The 20,529-nt window shown below is 41.9% G+C and overlaps 1 long non-coding RNA gene across 1 annotated transcript; it reads right to left on the minus strand.

The window, feature by feature from the left end:
- Positions 1 to 4,776: 4,776 nt before the first annotated feature.
- Positions 4,777 to 18,584, minus strand: LOC116050633. The gene is made up of 3 exons (XR_004105116.1): positions 18,505 to 18,584; positions 18,340 to 18,344; positions 4,777 to 4,788 (listed from the first exon to the last, which is right to left on the minus strand). It is a non-coding gene; the product is annotated as an uncharacterized LOC116050633 (long non-coding RNA).
- Between the last annotated feature and the right edge of the window lie 1,945 nt (positions 18,585 to 20,529).

The following is a 20,529-nucleotide window of genomic DNA, read 5'->3' on the forward strand; positions in this document are numbered from 1 at the left end:
ACAAATGGCATTAAGCAACTGTGGTGCAGCTTCTCTGTGAAAAAACTGATCATAAGTCTGTCAGGTTGGCGCAGGCCCATGTTGTATTGCATTATTGTAACCAATTCACAAACAGTGGAATCGAGACACGGAACGGATCACACTGACTTTTGTCTGACATGCTGTGGGTGAGTGAGTGCGTGTACAGATTTGTCAGGTTAGTGAGCGATGTGTGTGAGTATGTACGTTGTGTGATTGTGTGTTTGTGGTCCGTGGAGAGGTGGTGTGACTGCGCTGACATGTGTCCGACAGCATGGCTCGCTCCTGGGCCTCTCTCTCACACTCCACTGGCCTGGCTCCCCTGAGCTCCATGCATAATGCAGCGGGCCGGAGACTCTGCCCCGCATGATAATGTAAGTGTACAGTACATGCCTGCTGTGTGTTGTGTGTGCTGTGTGACAGCAGGAGAGAGCTAACTGGCATGGCTTTTCAGCATAACAGTATGTATGTGTCTGTGTGTGTGTGTGTGTGTGTATGTGTGTGTGTGTGTGTGTGTGTACAGTGAGAATGTAATCAACATAGCATGCACTTATACAATGTAACAACGTATTTTTATTCAGCACACAGTAGGGTTGTATAATGAACTGAAACATATCAGAAAAGTGAGATATAAGGCAGAGCTACATATGGCTACATGGGTACACAAGCATAGGTCTGAACCAAAATCGACACAGCTGTCCAAAGTGTTTCCAGGTTACTGTGGCTCTGTGCTCCAGTGCATTTGACATTAGTGTGTGTGTGTGTGTGTGTGTGTGTGTGTGTGTGTGTGTGTGTGTGTCTGTGTCCACCCCGTAGACTGTTAAAATAATGGAGGAAGCTTCTGGGCCTGAAAAATGAAGCTAATGCAGCAGTGCCTTCAACCTGCATTCTATCTAATTTCCAGCAGGGGGCGACTCCACTGGTTGCAAAAATAAGTCTGTTTCTATAGAAGTCTATGAGAAAATGGCCCTACTTCGCACTTGATTCATTACCTCAGAAAAACATTTTCATGAGTATATGCTCTCAATCGCTAGTTTCAAGTCTTTCTCAATACAGCATGATGTTCATTTTGTAAAACAAATTCACATTTATTTTAAAATAGACGATAAAGCAGGGGATGCTTTAGGGGCGTGGCTATATACCGACCTGTCAATCATGACAGAGGCTTAGCAATGCTAACCATGGCCCTGTGTACCAAAAAATTGCTGTGAACTTGTTTTTGGGTGTTGTCCATGATTTCATCTTAAACGTCGATCATCTCACTGTGTGTTTTCACTTCATCAAAGTTAATTAGAACATTTTGGTCTCCTAAAAATGTCTTGTTCAGCTTTATGCCAACCAAGCTGGCTAGCTACCGCTAGCCTTAGCTGGTAACTTAAGGGAAAGTTTGCCAATTTTCGGTACTGCAGTAGATGTAGATGAATGGCAGCAGTACCAGGAGGTCCACGTTTGCCGGTAAATCTCCGCTGGATGACTCGCTTCAAAAGGGTTGAAAATCGGCAACTTTCCCTCTTTAGAGTTTAGCTTAGCGCAGGGCCATTGCAAGAATAAACAACGCTGACTCCCCAGCTCCATCCTGTCAGAAATCGTCACCGGTTGCCAAGATGAAAACCTTGTGATGTATATCCTGAAGACATTTTTCATTTATTTTGGAACTGTTCTTACTCAAACAAATTGTGGAAAGACATATGTGCTATGATTACTCAACTCATTAACCCAAATTCCCCCCTTTGTTTTGAACATATATTGTTTGGTTTCACAAATTACCCTTCTGCTCAAACAAACCAGTATTATATTATCAACCTTGATAGTCTATTGGCTAAATGGCATATTCATAAATGTAAGTACTCTAATCAGAAACCTTTATTTATTGTGTTTGAAAATGAAACCAAACAATGTATGAAAAAACAAAATAAGAAAGCAATTAAAACGCTGAATGTATGTGCTCTTTATAACTTATTCGTTAACTAATGTGATGTAATGCTTTTTTAACTCATTTAAACATTTCTGTACCCTCTGGCGGTTATTGCAATTGTCAATTGTCAATAAACTGTTAAAAAAATGAAATGACATGGCCATGCCCATTTCGCCAAACTAAAGGCTTTAAAACGGCAGTCTACAGACCAATGGGTGATGTCACAGATGCTACGTCCACTATTTTTACAGTCTGTGGTCCACCCCTCTGCTGCTAGATAGCTACATACCCCAAACACATACCTGGCAATCAACTTCCTGAAAAAACATCCCCACACCAAAATAAATATTAGATTCTCCTGGACGCTGCCTGAAATCCTGACAGACATGCAAAGTCTAAAAAACACTTATCTGGGAACTGGGGTAAACAATACCAGTTGGCAGCATTTCAGTGGAAGAGCAATGCCTGTCCAGGATTAGCTAAAAGGTTGCCCATTGCCCATGTTCACTATTGTTGCTGTGGTAGAGGATGTCATTTTCCTGGACACATCTGATTCAGTACTTGAAATAAAAATTAAGGAAAAATGTTTTATTCTTTTTAAATTTCATAACTCAATACTAAAACATTTTCATGAACAAGTGAAACTATCAAATCTGAGCTCAAGCGGTTAAATTGCAGCTGCATCTAATCATATCATTGATGCTGAACTGCAGTTGGTATCATTACACACTGATGAAAAATTGTGCCTTCTCTAAGGAACAATTATCCCTGCAATAAAGGCTACAGCCGAGCTGAGAAAACACAAATAACACTGGAACACTGGCTCTCTCCACTCGCAAGCAACAGTAGCGACTGTGGTCATTATGGCTATATATAGCTGTGCTGCTTGTGGCCTTCATTAGGACTCTCATTTTGTGGTAGTAAAGGGCAGTGTGGCTCCTCCATGCTGCCCTTTTACTCTGTGGCACCATGGAGCTATGCAAAGGAGGACCCAGACTCTCTTAATAAAGGCCTTTATTTGGGCTGGAGGAGAGATGAGCTGCCATGCCTGATTCACACAGTAATTGTTGTGGTATCATTATGGAATGTCCTTTATGTATAGCTTGGGATAATTAAATTCTTGGTACAGGGGTTAGATATGCATAAGCTTAAAGAGTTGAAGGGTACTCTACACCAATTGAGTCCATGTTTCAAGTCTGGCTGACATGTCCCCAGTGGAGGATTTGACATCCGAGGTACTAAGTAGGCTGGCAAAGTGCCCCTGGCATCAGGGCACCCAGATGGACATGGTTTGACCATGATCAAAGCTCAGACACTGTCCTCCATCACCCTGAAGGACACAACCGCAGGCGCCTGTTCTCCTCTCTCCCCCCTTACCCTGCACACACACTTTCTTGTCTGCCTTGAAACAGAGCAGCAAAACAGGCAAAGAATAACACTTGAAGTTTCTGGAAATTTAAGCCAAAACAACATCAAAAATCTGATATAAAAGCAAAAGTGGGAAAGCAGGCTTGACTGTGCATTTGAGAGATATTAATAGTCTGGTATTGTCTCAGGCATGGGGTGGGGGGGCAGTGAGGGGGAGCAGATCAGAGAGCCGTGCCCAGTGAGGGCTCAGTCTGCTGGGGGCAACGCTTCTGGCAAACCCCCTTACCCCTGCTCTGACCTGGAGAATGCTCTGGCCGCTGCACGCTCCAGACACAGTGGGCAGAGAAACCGCGCTGAATACCAACCAGTTCCTGGCTTCCACACAACAGCAGAGGCAAAGAATACAGAAGTACTGCAAGTAAGTGAACTGTTGTAAACGTGGGATTTTGAACATTATCAAAGAATGTGAGCATGAGATGATTTTAATGCAAAATAGACAATGAAGTACCTGCAGAAATGGCTGGTAGAGGAGACAGGTTTATCCCTAACAACAGTTTTAATTCACCAGTATTGCCCATGGTGTGAATGATAGGACACAAGCTGCTTCCTTGTATCGACATGGTGAGCAGCTTCTCATAACATGTCATGTAAGTCATTTGGTTTGAGGCAGGAGGAATGGCAGTGACAGCCCTGTACCCAGGTGTCTGAGCCTGACTAGCCCCATTATTACCATGGTCTTAGGCTCTTTTAACAAGACCCCTGGTACGAGCACTCAGCTCTGCAGTGAAGCGGCCCCCTCTATGTTCCCACCCCACCACCCCCGCCCCGGGGGCCCCCAGGAGCAGCCAGGAGACCCTTGACCTGTGGGGCTCAGCACTTCCCGAAATGCCACGCGGGCTCTGGAGACCTTTCGACCATGCTGACTTGTATAAGGAATCAATCACATGCTCGCTGTCTGGCCCGCTGGGTCAACTTACCGCCAGAGCCACAGCTATCGACAAGCTGACTCACAGTAAGGCAGCTGCGGAGAGGGGCTCTGGCTTCAAATGCAAGATCAACCAGCCATGTCACTGCTGTCCAATAAAAAGCCAAGAACAACAGTCTTGTTTTTGCTTCACCATGTAATGTAATGTAATGTAATGCAATTTGTAATTAAGCATTAACCGTGTATAAGAACAAGGAGAGATGCATTGTACCAGGTTGTAGGGCAATTGATATTTTAAGCCCGTAGTCCCTGGGCAGGTAGGTAAAACAATAAATATTCAATGCAAGTTGCGAAAAATTATCATCTGCGCCATGTCCGTCAGAGCCACACGTCTTTGTCCATTCCCTTTTTTGGACAATGTCCAGCCTATTATTCTCCAAAGGAAGATGTTTGCCAGTGCTCTTTTTGTGTTTAACTGAAATACAAAATTCACAAGCATTTTTACATTGAGCCTCTGCAGTATGCTATGCACCAGCTCATACCATGATGACGTGTATAGAGCCTGAGTAGAAGGAGTGTTAATTAGGGACTAAAGAATGTTTGTGGGGTGTAAAAAAAATCTGCGATATACAGTAAGGTGATGCCAAACCTCCAATCGCGATTTAATCAAAATCTCAATATGGCTTTGTTGGGCTAAAGGGTAGGGTAAAATGACAATTTTGCAAAAAAAATTGCAAGAGTGCGATTTTGATAAAGTAGGCTAAAATTAAAGGGATAATTCACCGTTGGAAAGATGAATATATCTTTAAATTGGGTCACTTATGTAGTAGAAATGTGAAAAAAGTATAGAAATTGGTGCCTTCTAGGCCGAGATAAGCCAGAAAATGTGTTTTTGGCTCATATGGATGAAAGACACTAAATCCCAGAATGCACTTGCTTCGCTGCTTTAGACTCCACTCCCAAGCCACGCCTACCGCTACAGACAGACAGTGTGGCAGCATTCAACTCAAATGTGTTTTATTGTCATTTCAACCATATACACGAAACAACGTTTCACCGTGGCTCTAGTTGTGTTACACATTTCAAATATATAAAAACGACATTATATAAAAACGACATACGAAACAGGCTACATTTAGCTAGTGCACACACATATGCTCCGTAAAGTTCAGCTAATGCATAGCTACTAGCATTAGCGCTTGGTAGACTGTAAACACGATTAAACAAAACAGTCAGTCGTAACACAGTCGTAAATTTGCGTGGAATGTAGAATGGTCGGCATTTAATAGTCACAAACTCCACCAGCAGTTAGCATTTAGTTGGATACTAGCAGCTAATTTCTGCACAAGTCCGTGTTAACACAGCCCATCTCCACTCCTACCCGGCAACAGAGAAACAGGCTGGATAGTCCGGTACACTGTTGTTTCCACAACAACAAAAACACAGCAGTCTCTGAACTCGCATTGGGAGTTTAGTTGAAGTTGGATGTAGTCCAGTTTGTTGTCTAATGAGCGGACACTTGCAAGCAGGATGGATGGAACAGGTGGCTGGCTAATGTTAGCTTTCGAACCTATAGCTGCTTTCCACTCCTGCACACCGCTGTCGAGGTCCCTCTCCCCGGCTAGAGGCATCGGGCGACACCGCAGGCTGAGGTGCTGGTCTCCGTAGCAGGCGAAGCTCGCGTAGTGTGTCGAGTATTCCGTCTGTAATAAAGTGTCCTACATATTCTCTGATCTGTACCAATATATCCCGGTGGTACACATGTGCGGTAGTTTGAATGCACATAATTGTTGTAAAAGTTTTCTGTTGAAAAGACGGAGCTCCTTGTTAGCGATGCTTCAAGATGGCTGACCTTCGTTTTGCCTCGGGAATACTGGGGAGAGCCGACATGCGGAAGTAGGTCCTACTACTGGCTGTAGTCCATAGCCTCTGGGCAAAAAAGCCTCTTATTACGCAAAATGACGATTTTTGCGTCATAAGAGGCTTTTTTCCAGACCCACAATACAGAGATCTGTCATCTCAGGGGGACATGAGGGAGGGAAGCACAGTCATTCAAAAATACTACCGGGTTGTACTGATACAAAGCTTAATGCTAAATCGGTGAAGTATCCCTTTAACTAATTTATCCAGGCTTTACCCGCGCTACCTCAACAGGGTCAGCACTTGCAAATATGGCATTTCTTGAAGCAATTAAGTTGTCCATTTTTATCTTTTTTTTTTGTTAATTCCTGCTGCGAGTTGTATGTTTTGTATGTTGTTAAAAAAAAAAATTGTTAATCATGAAAAAAATTTAATAAATAAACTGCAGAAATTATTACTAGGACCTATAATCCAAAAGGATTCCTTGGTACAGACCCCCTATTGGTGGAACTGTGTAGCACCTCTTCATTACCACATCAACTAATTTCACCTCTTTGTTTGCCCTGCCACATCGCCCCGACCTCAACTCCTCCGCGTGGCCAAGCTCAGGGGGAGTGAAACCCACTCCGGTGGACTTCAGTGAACTCCTCTGCCACCACCTCCTTCCCTGCACACCTCCCTCCCTCCCTCCCCCTCCTCCCTCTTCTCCAACGCCCACTTCTGCCAAGCCAGCCAACCGCATTGATTTCATGTTTGGGCTGCCCACATTGATTTTCACGCAGGTTCATGGATCATACCGCTGCTTCCTCCATCTCAATAGTACAGTGGGAGGCGAGGAAAATCGTCTTTGACAGTTCCTGCACAGAGATGCGGCAAAAGGCCCCTGCAGCCCCAGTTTCACCCCAGCTCGCTCCTCTAGTGCCTTCTATACCGCTTCCATCCCCACCTAAACCTGTTGCCCCTCCATCTCCCTATTTGCCCTTCAACACCAGCACCATCTCCAGAGCCCACAGCCTCTCACTGGCATATGGTGGGCATCAATCGTACATGAGTGATGACAAGAGTTGGGATGGCTTCACTGCAAATGTGGCTCCTGTGTACACTTGTGTTAAATATACTAGATCTGTTCAAATGATGACATTTATGTACTTACAGACAAAAAAACAAGTTGAAATAATGAATTAATGATAATGAAGATACTGTTTCATATCACTTTGGACATTTCAATGTTAGTTACAAAGTGCAGCACTGAAAGACAGTAGACCCTGGCAAAAATGGTGCCAGTATTTCACCTTCCAATGAAATGTGTAATCATTAAAATGAAAGGCATCTTTTTTTCAAATCTAGTGTATGTATAACAATATAAATCTAAAACCTTATTCAAATAAATAATAATGATTTTGACAGTCAGTACCACTGTGTGTAAACCAACAATGTCATGTTTTGAGCAATGTGGGAGGTCATACTGGACAGCTGCTGGTGCGGGAGTGAAATCTAATCCACTTGCCAGATTAACAACTGATGACAATTACAACTAATTTATTTTTTAATTCAACAATACTATGGACCCTATTTTAACAATCGGTGTGAAGCGCATGGCGCAGGTGCGTTTAGGATGTGTACTTAGTGTCTTCATTAATTCAGAGGTGTGTTTTGGGCATAACATGCAATAAACCAATCAAAGTGTCATCTCCCATTCCCTTTAAAAGCCAGGCGCGTTTGTACCTTTGCACATTGCTATTATGATGGCGGATTTGCACTGTAATATTTGTATTTGTAATCTTTTGCATGTTTGTGTGCTGCTGCGCTTCCTTGTGTGTGCGTAACAAGCATAGTGTGAACGCACTGTGTATAAGCCGCTATTGACTATAGACCAGGTTTTTGATGGTCAATGGCGCGATCACTTCCCGCTGCCTCAAGATACCAATACAGCACGCCCATGGGCGCAAATATGTGCGCAGGTGCATTTGCTATTTAAATGACGTGGGCGCCGGACGGTCTTAAAATAGCAAATACACTTGCGTCGGGCTTTGCACCGCGCTGCGCCGGGTGCAAGATAGGGCCCTATCAACACATTTAATGTGTCATGATTACTTTGTTCAGCTGTTTATAAAGATGTATGTCTCACAAACAAATTATAATAAGATTATATTATTTTGAATCAGGAACTTGAGCTTTGTTTAAAGAAGACGCTGTGGCCCGACATTGGTGTGTAGGAAGGTATATAACAAAATCGTACTTCTCGATCCATATTCTTATCGTCCAATGCTTTTTTGAACAATTTTAAGACTGGCTTGAATGTTCATTATTATCAAAAGGTTACGCAATAAAGCTTTAACAGTAAAGTTGACTTACATTGTAGCTTGTTTCGCCGCTGCTGACTGCAGCGATATTACTTAACACTGGACTTATTTCATGGAATGTTGTTCCCATCAGTCACTTAGACACAGAAACAGAGGAAAATAGGTTGGAAAGAACGGTAGTTACCCTTTAATGCACTTTATATATAAATATACTCATACAAAGTATATATTATAATAAATATGCAGTCCCTAGACAATGAATAAAACATTCAAAATCTAAAACGTTATGGTATGCTTTGGAAAACACAAGCAATAATATCAGGTATATGGGATTTGTAGAAAATGGGACTGAATATGCAAAATCACAAGCTATGTTTGCGTCCACTTGTCAATCGAATTATCACGGAAAGATTAATGGGAATATAGCCGGTGAAAGTGTGTTTCCATCCAACAGCTTTAAAGCGAATAAAAACCTGTGCGTAATGACGTCAACAGTCTTGTATAAAGTACTTGAAAGCAATACTTGAGTAAAAGTAAAAGTATCTTACCAGAAAAAGACTTTGGTAGAAGTTAAAGTGACTTTTTAGAATATTACTTGAGTAAAATACTTAAAGTATCTGATGTTTACTGTACTTAAGTATCAAAAGTAAGTTTCTGATATTAAATGTACTTAAGTATTAGAAGTAAAAGTAAAAGTAAAAAAAAAACTTTTGATTATGGCCAAAGGTGTGTAACATTATCGTCATCAAAACTGTCGTTGGGGTTGTCATCTTCTGTTACCATGGTGGCAGAGCCTGCACCAGGTACTTCCATGACACTATCAGTCATTGTGCTTCCATCGCTTCTTCTTTAGTTTTGGCCTAAATTTTCAGGCATTACGTCACCAACTGGAATGGAGCGTGCATTAACTTGCAATCTAGGAGCAATGATTCAATAAACCTTTTTTCCAGTGTAACAAATTTCTTCAGATTTTATTTTGTAGTAACAAGTAATTAAGACGCTTAGGGGAGATGTAGTGGAAAGTAGTAAAAGTATACATTTAGGATATGTAGTGGAGTAAAAGTACAAGTTTCCAGAGATATAAATAACGAAGTAAAGTACAGATACGTGAGAATTCTACTTAAGTACAGTAACAAAGTATTTGTACTTCGTTACATTACAGTCACATGCTGTTTTGCGATCAAATTGGTATATATCGAATAGATTTAAAACATTTTAAAGCTATAGTGCGTAGTTTCTGTCACCCCCATGAGGAATTCTAAGTAATGACAACAACACTGTCGGTGCATCCACATGATACAAACCTTCCGTGATCGCGCATGCGCCCCCACCCCTCCTCGATGCAGTTGCTAGTAGCCAAGGAGGACACAGAGGATTAAAAAAACATGGTGGACTCTTCAGAAGAGGGAATTATCTTCACTTGAGTTTCTGTGCAGGAAAGTCACCGGACGCCACAATCTTCTGAAAATAGCCATGTTGAGAAATACAGAGCGAGTTGTATGGAGCTGCTAGCCTTAATTAGCTTTGTACCAACTCATTTGGCAATGGCTTGAATGTTTCAGCGTTTATTAATATCAAAAAGTTACGCACTAAAGCTTTAAGGTATTTCTATTCATATTTGCACTGAATTGCACAACATTAAAGCTAACATTTGCAAACAAAGTTTGCTATCCAAAATGGATCGTGCTGTCTACCTTCAAATGATTCATGTTGCACAAGTTCTAATAGTGCTTATGTATCAGCTGATAGCGACACATCAAGCTATAATAAGACAATGACGCTATCAAAACATCACTATGATGATGCAGATGCACGTTATGGCATTTCTTCGATTTTTGCAATCTAAAATAGCTGATATATTTCGCTCGTAAATTAAATTGAAAAAGTCTCTCGTCTCACCATTAGTCTATCTGTTTTTGTTGACACCTTCCATGTCTGCAAAGAAAGCGGAAATACGTCTTCTTCGTTTTATGGCGGGTTGCAATCATAAAATGACCTACAATAAAAGGTAATCACAATTCATTATTTTTTTCAGAAAATCTGATGAGATCGAACATACAAACATTGAGTCAATATTCATGAAATTCAATCAAATTTTACTGTTTCCATAAGGCATGTGGATGGAAACATGGCTACTGTGTAATCTTTTCATGCAATTTCTTTGGCTTCTTTTATTTGAGTGTAAAATGACATTCAAAAAACCATTTGTGTTGAGACGTACATCCATCCCTGCAGTTCCCTGGCATCTCCCTCAGTGGATGTACGCCCCCGGCAGATAGGAATGACTTCTCCAAATCCTTGTTGTTGGCTTTACAAACGTGTAAGTGTAGGAGTGTGCAGTGGTGACCTGGGAAAGTGGCAGAAATGTCACACACTTCATTTGTGCGGCAGTAAAAAGCACGGCTGTCTGGGGAGCCATCGATCTGACAAGTTATTACTGAGGAGCAGAGGCAGGAGGAGGCCTTCAGGAGCATGACACTGACAACAGCTGGGGCTACCTCTCTCTCTCTCTCTCTCTCTCTCTCTCTCTCTCTCTCTCTCTCTCTTACTCCTTCACTGTCTCCCTGTCTCTCCCTACATATCATGTTGCCCTCTCCCACTTCCCCTCTCTCTGCTGTCTTTTTTTTCTCTTTCCACTTGTGTCTTTCTTCTCACTTTCTTCCTTCTCCTTACCACTGCCTCCAATCTTTGACACCTGCCCTTGCTCCATATGGCTTTCTCTCTCTCCATCTCTCTCTCTCTCATTCAGCCTTGCTCTAGCTCTGTCTTAACCTCTCTTTTTCCCTTTCACCTCTTTTGCTCTCTGCCTTCTTCTCCACCAGGTATTCTCTCTATTCACCTCCCTTGCTCTTTCTTTCCTTTAATGTTCCTTACTGTCTCTGCTTCCTAAACCATACCTGGCTCTCACTCTACTCTTGCTTCTCATATCTTTGAAGGTTTTTTTTATTTCATAAGAAGTTCTTCTGACCCCACCCTTTTGAAGGCTGGAGTGCATGCTGTTTCTAGAGGGCACAATTTTAGATGATTTACAGAGAGCACAACACAGAATAGGTTTCCTGAAACAGAAAGTGAATACAAAAAATGGAGAGGAAATTCAGTGACTGTGTGTACACTTTAATGTGATTATAGCATCTTTCAAAACACACTGATGAAATTTTTGTTTGTAGAAAATGTTACAATCTTGCTGAAAATTGGTGTGTACTTAGTGTAAGCCCATTCGTGTCATTGTCCTCAGATTGGATCTGTGGGGAGGGGGAGTTGTAGTAGCATTTTCTCCATAAAATATGATGCAGTTTAACCAATAGTGGTGGTTTGTGACTTGGTGTTAGAAAGTGTTACACACTTCTCCCAGACAATCGTACCCACTCTTCAAAGTTATATAGTGCGAGAACAGCCGATTGGAGCGTGGAGTGGGAATGACAGAGTCAACATTCTCCCTATTACGAGTCAGTGTAGCATCAAAATGATTTTTGAAGCTGTTATTTTTAAGGTAAAATAGTTATGCAATGTTGCTTTAACTTACGTATGTAACTTAAATTAGTTAACAAATGTACTTGTTTAAACCCAAACCGTGATTCTTTTCTAAACCTAACCAAATAGTTTTGTTTCAATTCACAACGTTAACCACATGTTTATTGCTGAAAACTACAGTTCCCTCTAAACATCATTGAGAATGCAGTTCTGTATGGGAATGTAATTTTTAAGAGACAGGTTTGATCCTTTAGCTGTATTGACTGCATTTCCCCCCTCATAAAACATCTGCAAAGCTGATTTTTAAAGTATTTTAAATGCAAAATTTACATTCACAGGTTTACTTTAGCAGTCTTTTTCTTCCTTGCCTTTGCTGGCAAGTTGCATAATATATTGCCGTGTTACCGCCACCTGTAGAGCAGTGGAACAGTGTGAAATCATTGGCAGTTTAAGGCACTCACACAATTTCCAGCAGGGGGCGACTCCACTGGTTGCAAAAAGAAGTCTGTTTCTATAGAAGTCTATGAGAAAATGACCCTACTTCTCACATGATATATTACAACCCGTTCTCATTCCGAACTCGTAAAATAAGAACGTTTGGACAGTGGCTGTCAGCGTCTGATGTGACGAAAAAGGCGTTTTTCAGCGTGTTTGTGTAACGCACCGGGGAGAGCAGCAGTTAGATAGGATTTAGCGAGTAGTATGTAAGGGCGAATTTCCGCGTAAGGAGGTTGGTTGAGGTGATGGATGGGTCAAACACAGGACTTTTACCTAGGAGAGCGGGGTTCGCGTCCCGCTTATCATGCTTGCTATAGTCGTTTCTTTCTTTCCTCCCGCGTGTCACAGAACTGTACGCCCACCCACGACCCTTTCCTAAACCCAACCATCCCATACTTCCCGCGTGTAACGGAACCGTACGCCCACCCACGACCCTTTCCTAAACCCAACTGTCCCGTAGTTCCCGCGTGTCACGGAACCGTAAGCCCACCTACGACCTTTTCCTTAACATAACTGCGTCAAAAGGGACAGCAATAGTCCTGACCAAGCGCGTTTACTTATAGTGCTAAAGGGGCGGCAATAGTCCAGACCAAGCGCGTTTACTTAAAGCGCTAAAGGAGACTTTTAGCGTCAATAAGAACGACAAAGGCACCTGATCAAGCGTCCATATTTTACGAGACGGGTGTGATAGGGTGACCAGACGTCCCTGGTTTCCGGGGACAGTCCCCGGTTTCGGTGACCTGTCCCCGGCTGGAGCTGTCCCCGGAAATGTCCCCGGTTTTCACTGTGACTGACAGACCCGAAATTTGAATGATGAATAGTCGTGCATCCTACATGCAGAGGCTCAAGACAGCCAGAGCAAGCCTCAGAGCTCAGAGATGTTCTAGAATGCCCATTTTACGATGCTAAAATTACTGTTTATTTACATGGAGTCTGGTGGGTTTAGCGAACGCAAAAGGATCTTACTCTTACTCTTCATAGATATATGAATAATCAAGTCTAACCTCTGAATTTCTTTTCAAAGTGCACCAGATTGATGCATTTAAACGTTAAAATACACAAAATTTTCTTACAGGGGAGCATGCCCATGGACCCCCCTAGGGGAGCTTGTGCCCCAGTGCAGCTCTAGGTCTAGTGACGGCCCTGGGGCAGTGTCCCCGTTTTAAGTTTACAAAGATAAAAAAATTACCTGTTTTGGAGGTATTTACGCTTCTGAGCTGAAAATGTCCCCGGATTTTGTCTCAGAAATTTGGTCACCTTAGGGTGTGAGAACGTGTTGTATATTACCTCAGCAAACCTTTTCATAATAAGTTTAAGGTCACTAGTTTTTAAGTCTTCTTCAATACAGCATGACCTTCATTTCGTAAATTATGGTCCAGTTTATTTTGGAATAGACGATAAAGCAGGGGATGCCTCAGGGCGTGGCTACACGCCAACCTGTCAATCATGACAGAGGCTTAGCAATGTGTATTTATAGCACTGTGTACATTAAAATAGACGTGAACTTGTTTTCGGGTGTTGTCCATCTTCGTTTTTCGTCTCAAACTTTGACTCTTTTACTATGTGTTTTTAATTCATTAAAGTTAACTGAAACATCTTGATCGGCTAAAAATGTTTTGTTCAGCGTTTGGTAGCACCTTGTCAACCAACGCTAGCTAGCTAGCTAGCGTTAGCTGGTAACTTAAGGGAAAGTTTGCCGATTTTCTGTACTGCCTTACATGCAGATATATGGCGGCAGTACCCAGAGGTCCGCGTTTACACACTGGCAAAACTCTGCTGGATGACTCGCTTCAGAAGCATTAAAAATCAGCAACTTTCCCTCTTTAGAGTTTAGCTTAGTGCCATTGCAACCATAAACAACACTGGCTTGGCCGCGTCATCCTCCCCAGTTCCCCCCTCTTGTCCAAAAATTGTTTCAAATAAACAAGCTTGCGAACGGCAGTCCACAAACAAATGGATGACATCACTGCTCCTACATCCATTTAAATGTTATTATATTATTTTATAATCTATGGTATCACGTCACCAGCATGTGTGCACGAGATAAACAAAACGGGATCTGCTCAGAAAAAGAGCTCAATAGTGCTTTTAGAGGTCTAATACTCCACAGGGAACCTTGGGAACCTCGAACCTTGCTTTATACATCCAACCACCAAGCCCACCTTACAACATTTTGCTGCACTACATCACAACTGTAAATAAAAAACTGTAGTTTTTCTTGACATTGTCATACTTGCACTATTAATCTCCAACTTAATGCAAAGTTAAATGTTAGAGGAGATTGTTAATATTTTTTTTAGCTTTTTAATGTGCACATATTTAGTTAAATTAATGCAATTAATGTTTTTATATCATTTTCGAAATTACAATGTGAAAACATGACAACGTCAAATGGGTTGCTTGTAGTGATGAACAGGATGAGGTATTTTGTATAATCAGAATGTGTTTTGTTTGATAGCAGTGGAGCAGAACCTGTGGGAAAACATCCATAGTTGTAACGTCCTTCACATCAAAATTCATTCTGTCAACTCAACTCTATTGGTAAGGGCACTACACTATCACAAAAGGTGTTCTATTTTCTGATTGTAACCTTGCCTGCAGGTGAACAGCACCAACACTGACTGCAGATGTTCATACAAAACTTGCTGGAATCAGACCCTTCAGTTGGAAAGATGAGAGGAGAATACACTGATCTCATACAGTGTTGTGAAATGCGAAGCAGTATTAGGTAGAAAAAAAAGACAATCTAATCTCATTGGTTTCAGCAGTATAACTTAAATACTGTGGATACTAAAGTTGGAAGTAAAAAATAAAATATAAATTTGGTTTCATAATTGAATCTTCTCATAATTGAATTTTCTTTGTGTTTTTTTTGTTGTTGCAATTTTTTTCTTTGCTGTGTTTAAGTATGAACTGAATATTTTTCTGCAGTGGCCTACTGATAACTCTTTAGCCACCACCACCTCAAAACGACACATTTCTTTAATCAGAATTTTGTTTTTTTCCTCATATCAACACACTGTGACATTAATGCTCAGATGTATCCATGGTAGCAGCTTGGTCAGCATCCTTCCAGCTGCGTTATTGCTGAATGGTAGCCTGCTGTCTAGCCAGTTGGTTAACTTTGTTAGCCAGCCAGAGAAGCTAGCAGCTTCAACCCTTCTGAAGCGTGTCATTGTTACAGCTATATCCATGGTTAGTTTTCTGTCTAGATACAAACAAGTCCCCTGTAGCTTTCTTGTTTTGAAGTGCAATGACATTCCTTTGTGTCTGTCTTCTTTTGTAACATATACCTTTAGAGGTGGACAATTTTCTTTGTTGTGATTTTTACATACATTTCAAAATTTTAAGAAGCTTATCATAGCCTTCTTATCATGTAAGCAGAAGCATGTTAAAATGAATGTAAAGTGAAAGGCAGCTCTCTGAGTGAAGAACACAGAGAATGATCATCTGACTCCAAATGAATGATAATGTTGCTCTGTCTCCACTGGCTGAATAAATAGGTATAAATAAATAGAAATAATCAGTTGATTATGCAATTTATAAACTACAGCTACCTACCTACTGCGTCAAAATGTCAAGTTTTGTTATGCTTTTTCTTTTATTATTCTTATTCGTCAGTGATATAAAATGTGTATAACTCATTGTGGACTAAGACTCTTCATTCATCTCAGTTGCAGTGCGGTTGGCAGCTACTCAGCTCAGGCAGGCCTGTACATCCAGCTGTCAGACAAACAGGTAGGAGGAACAGATGAGGTGTGGGGGGGTTATGGCCCCAGACAGATGAATAGCCATCTTGATTGACGCTGACCTTTGTGCGCATCTCAGCACTGCTGCTGTTCTGACACGAGTCTGTTGCACAGTAATGTGTGATCAGAAGAAAAGGGCACCGGCGGCTCTGATCATCATTCTGCCCAACTCCCCTGTCACCGCCTCCCTACCCTCATGCCAAACATCAACTGGACAGAATCAGACTTGACACTAAACACAAGTCAGCTGAGCTTGGGATGAGAGGAGAATAAACTGTGGGGTGGAGGAGAGAGATATTGTAGGTGACTGGGAGGGGTATGAGTTAAAGATAGGACAAGGCAGTTCACTTGCTAAGTCACTGTCAAATGTAGTAGCCACTGGTGTTTTTAGCCTGTATGGGTACCTGATCTTTTCTGATACAATAAATGCTAATTGGGGGTTGACTGGTATCCTAGTGCCATTAAATATACCATACCAATTTAGGATATTTAGGATTTGCACCAGATTCTGAAGATCAGATAGCATTTGTCCATATTTATTATGTGGCAGCATCCACGTTTTTCACAAGCAAAATGACAGAAAAGTGGCATCACAATGTAAGGGTAAGACTTTAACCCCCCTATTAAACATATGCACACAGTATATAAACATTTAATAAATGGTTTATTACACACTATAATGTAGCTGTAAACAGATATAAGTGTATATTATATTTATCAACAGCTATAATACTAATAATCCAAAAACTGTAGATTGCTAAACACTTAAAAAATGTCAAATTTGCTTATTTATTAAATGTTTACAGTGCTAAATATAAGGGGTTAAAAAGTATCATCAATGTAAGTTTTTTATGAAATGCTGAAAATATGGGAAGATGGGATGGGAAGAACCAGTCTATGATGCCAGGGGTCAGCACGCCTAGGTCCCCGCCCTTTTCCTATACCTGCTTTCACAGGGTGGCAGCTTCTTTCGGGCTGTGCCGGGCCACCAGACTCTTGTCAGCGAGCTTCCCTCTCAGTTTTGACACCAGGAGGGGTCCCCAGTTTCCCTGCTTTCTCAGCCAAGGTGCTGCAGCCGTGTCATGGCCAGTTTACCTCAGGTCTATGAATCATGGCCATTGTTCTCTGCTGCTAAACCAGTGGATTGCTCCCTTCGGGCTGGGAGTGCGATGCTGTGAAGGAGATCAAATATATTGGGGTATTGTTCATGAGTTAGGGTAAAATGGAGCGTGAGATCGACAGGCGTATTGATGTGGCGTCAGCAGTCATGCAGGGGTTGTAACATTCACCATGGTGAAGACGGAGCTGAGCAAGAAGGCAATGCTTTCAGTTTACCAGTCAATCTACATTCCAACCCTCACCTATGCTCATGAGCTTTGGGTTTGTACCCCAGAATGAGATTGTCGATAAACACGAGTTTCCTCTATAAGCTTGATTTATGGTTGTGCAGAGGCTCCACGCAGAGCTTTCGCGGTTGCCTATGTAAGTGGCCTGAAGTTTATACTTGTGCGTTAGTGTGTGCATCGATCTCTTTAAGAAAATAGCAGGGCTGGCATGTGTTTGTGTATTGAATGTGTGGTAGAGCGAGTGCGAGAGTAACAGCGATTAGCTTCGGAGCGAATGCCGACTCTAGAGGCATGGTGAGAGAAACAAAGTGTCTCCCCTGTGCTTTTTGATCATGGTGGGGAATGTGGAGCAGGAAAAGTTAACCCTCCCCTTGATTTCATGTTGTTTATGGAGAAGGAGAACCAGGAAATGAGTAGAGGGTAATGGGAAGCTACCAAGCCATGGCAGAGCGACGTGCATCACCACAACGTGTAGTTAAATCTATTGAGAGGTGCACGTCAGGATACGGCATAGGGTCCGGCGTAGGGTGCAGCGTAGGGTCTGTAGGTGTTTCCACGTACCTACATACGTAGCCACGGCATAAATCATGCTTTAGGGTGGCTGTGCGCAACCTTAGAGATAGGGCAAGGAGCTCAGATATGTGGAGGCAGCTCGGAGTAGAGCCACTGCACCTACGCGTCAAAAGAAGCCAGTTGGGGGGGTTTGTGCATCTGATCAGGATGCCTCATAGGTTAGGGTTAGGGTTACCTTTGGAGGTTATCTAACTTGTGGGAGACCCCAGACAACATGTTCTCATGAACAGGTAGGTATGATGTAATATGAAAATGTATGCACACCAATATGTATGATATCCTATAAAACTAGGTTGCCGGTTGGTCACGTGACACCGGCTACAAGGCTCCGTGACGCCGAGCAGTAGATGCTAGATGTGTTTAGCTGCCACAGAGCTCTGTGACATTGTTTCAGCGGTAGTTGGTGGTTCAGTTAACCCGATCAAAGGTTCGGAGGTTCGGAAGGATCAAAGACTTTGAGCCTGGAACAGGGCAACACGAGCTGCCGGTCGTTTCGGCGGACATTACGGTTATGTTTAGGCGACAAAAAGTGAGCGTTATTTTGCGACAACAGTTAAGGCATGAAAACAACTAGTTAAGTTTAGAATAAAGATTGTGGTTTGGATTAAAATACTCCCAAGGAACACGCATTTCCTGGGTTAAGGTCCTTTGTTTTCCCCAGGAAGCAAACTCCGCTCCCCGGATTGAACGCGCTGTGTTTTACGACCCACCCATACCCCCTCCCTACGCAGGGTCCCCAGCGTTCTTATACAGCAGCAGTCATTGTGGTGCATATGTAACCCACTCCCTCTGTGCGTCTGCCGCCTGAAGGTACCCCTCGGCACTGCTGCGATACTCTGCGTTGTGTTATGTTAGATGTTAGGGGTGAAGTGCAGAGAGAAGGAGGCACGGGATGCTGCTTTGAAGATTGTGGCTGAGGCCATCAGGATTTATTGTCGCAGAGAAGGCTGGTTTCATCTTCCTTAACGTAGGACATACAGTTTGTTTTTTTTACCAGTTAGAAATAAATCCACAAAACAAACCATTACACATAAAAATAATGCAGTGTAAAATAAATAGTTCTGCGAAGCTAAATTAAATATAACACACAAGAATAGGTTTGCCACATAAAACTGAATTACTAAATAAACCACCAAGTCATCTCAAATGCCGATTTGTCACTCAGCTAACATTAGCCCACCGGCTAGCCACAATAGTTTAACCCCAAATCAATTTGTAAACCAGTGAATAAAAACAAATTTGCAGTACTTGACCCTACAAATGGTAACTCCACACTTAAATAAGCAACATGTGAACAAATGAGCTGAGTGGGTGGTTATCAATGCACATATTTACACTTTTATAGTATACGCCACCGATTAAGCTGCTTACCTTAACGTAGGACATTGCTGAACTGCATCTGTTATAGCAATGGCAACAGCGCCACCTAGTGGCCTACTTAAGGCTACTACGTTACACATACAATAACAAAAAATGTGGAATGCTTACGAATTTCAGTGCTTAACTTTTCGTAGATATATGTATGTATGGTTCATGAGAACAGCCTGCCCCAGAAGTACCCAGAACATGCAGATTATGGTGAACCAACCCCTTACTAAGACACAATGGTGGAGCCAAACATTTTTAAGAGAGGTGGCCAGACTCAGACAACTATTCACTTTTGGATGGAAAATATATCAGTCCTTTTTTCCATGAAATAACAGCTGATACTGTCATTAAAGTTATAAATCAGCAGGTAATATAGTATGTTTGCTTACAACCACAAATTGACAATATACATAATGCCATTTCTCTATTTGAAAAAAAACCAACACAAAACAGCTACAGATAGCACCATCTTCATTGGCCTTGGCAAGTGAGTTATGTCCGTTATTATGCAGATTGTTTGGTCATACACTTGTTGTCAAATTTCGATTTGCACCCAACAATATAATAATTGGCAGCTTTATTCTAAATTCTTTATTAAATGCTGCTTTAAGTGTTCTATCAGAGGCATGTTGATTTTGCAAAGAATACATATCTGGGATAAACTCTGATTAGTATTTTCTGGCATGAAAATAGTCACTTGGTCGCAAAATAAAATATATAAATATTAAAATAAATAAATATTTGCACCATTAATAAGGTATGAGTGACTTAAGTATAAGTAAGTATGAACATAATGGTATCAGTTGTCAATCAAAACCCAAACTGCCACAGTAGCATTCAGTAGTGAGCTTAGTGAGCTGTATTGGAGATAACAGGGTGGGATATTTCTAAGACTGCGAACACTGTGGTAAAGTCCTGGCGGGGTAAAACACTTGAGGTAATTAGTGCTGCTTGGGTATAAAGGGGTTTTTCCGAACAATGCAGGGGAGCACTGATTGACAGCCCTCTGCAGCTCAAGTACCCACTGATGGCAGCACTTGAGCTACAAGAAGACACTCTGATGAGGGACATCCAGCCCTCACATTCTTTCCTCTAATATTCACCACAAGACATCACAATGACAGATTGGCTCAAC

The sequence above is a fragment of the Sander lucioperca genome, chromosome 2, assembly GCF_008315115.2.
Source record: "Sander lucioperca isolate FBNREF2018 chromosome 2, SLUC_FBN_1.2, whole genome shotgun sequence".
Classification (NCBI taxonomy): domain Eukaryota; kingdom Metazoa; phylum Chordata; class Actinopteri; order Perciformes; family Percidae; genus Sander; species Sander lucioperca.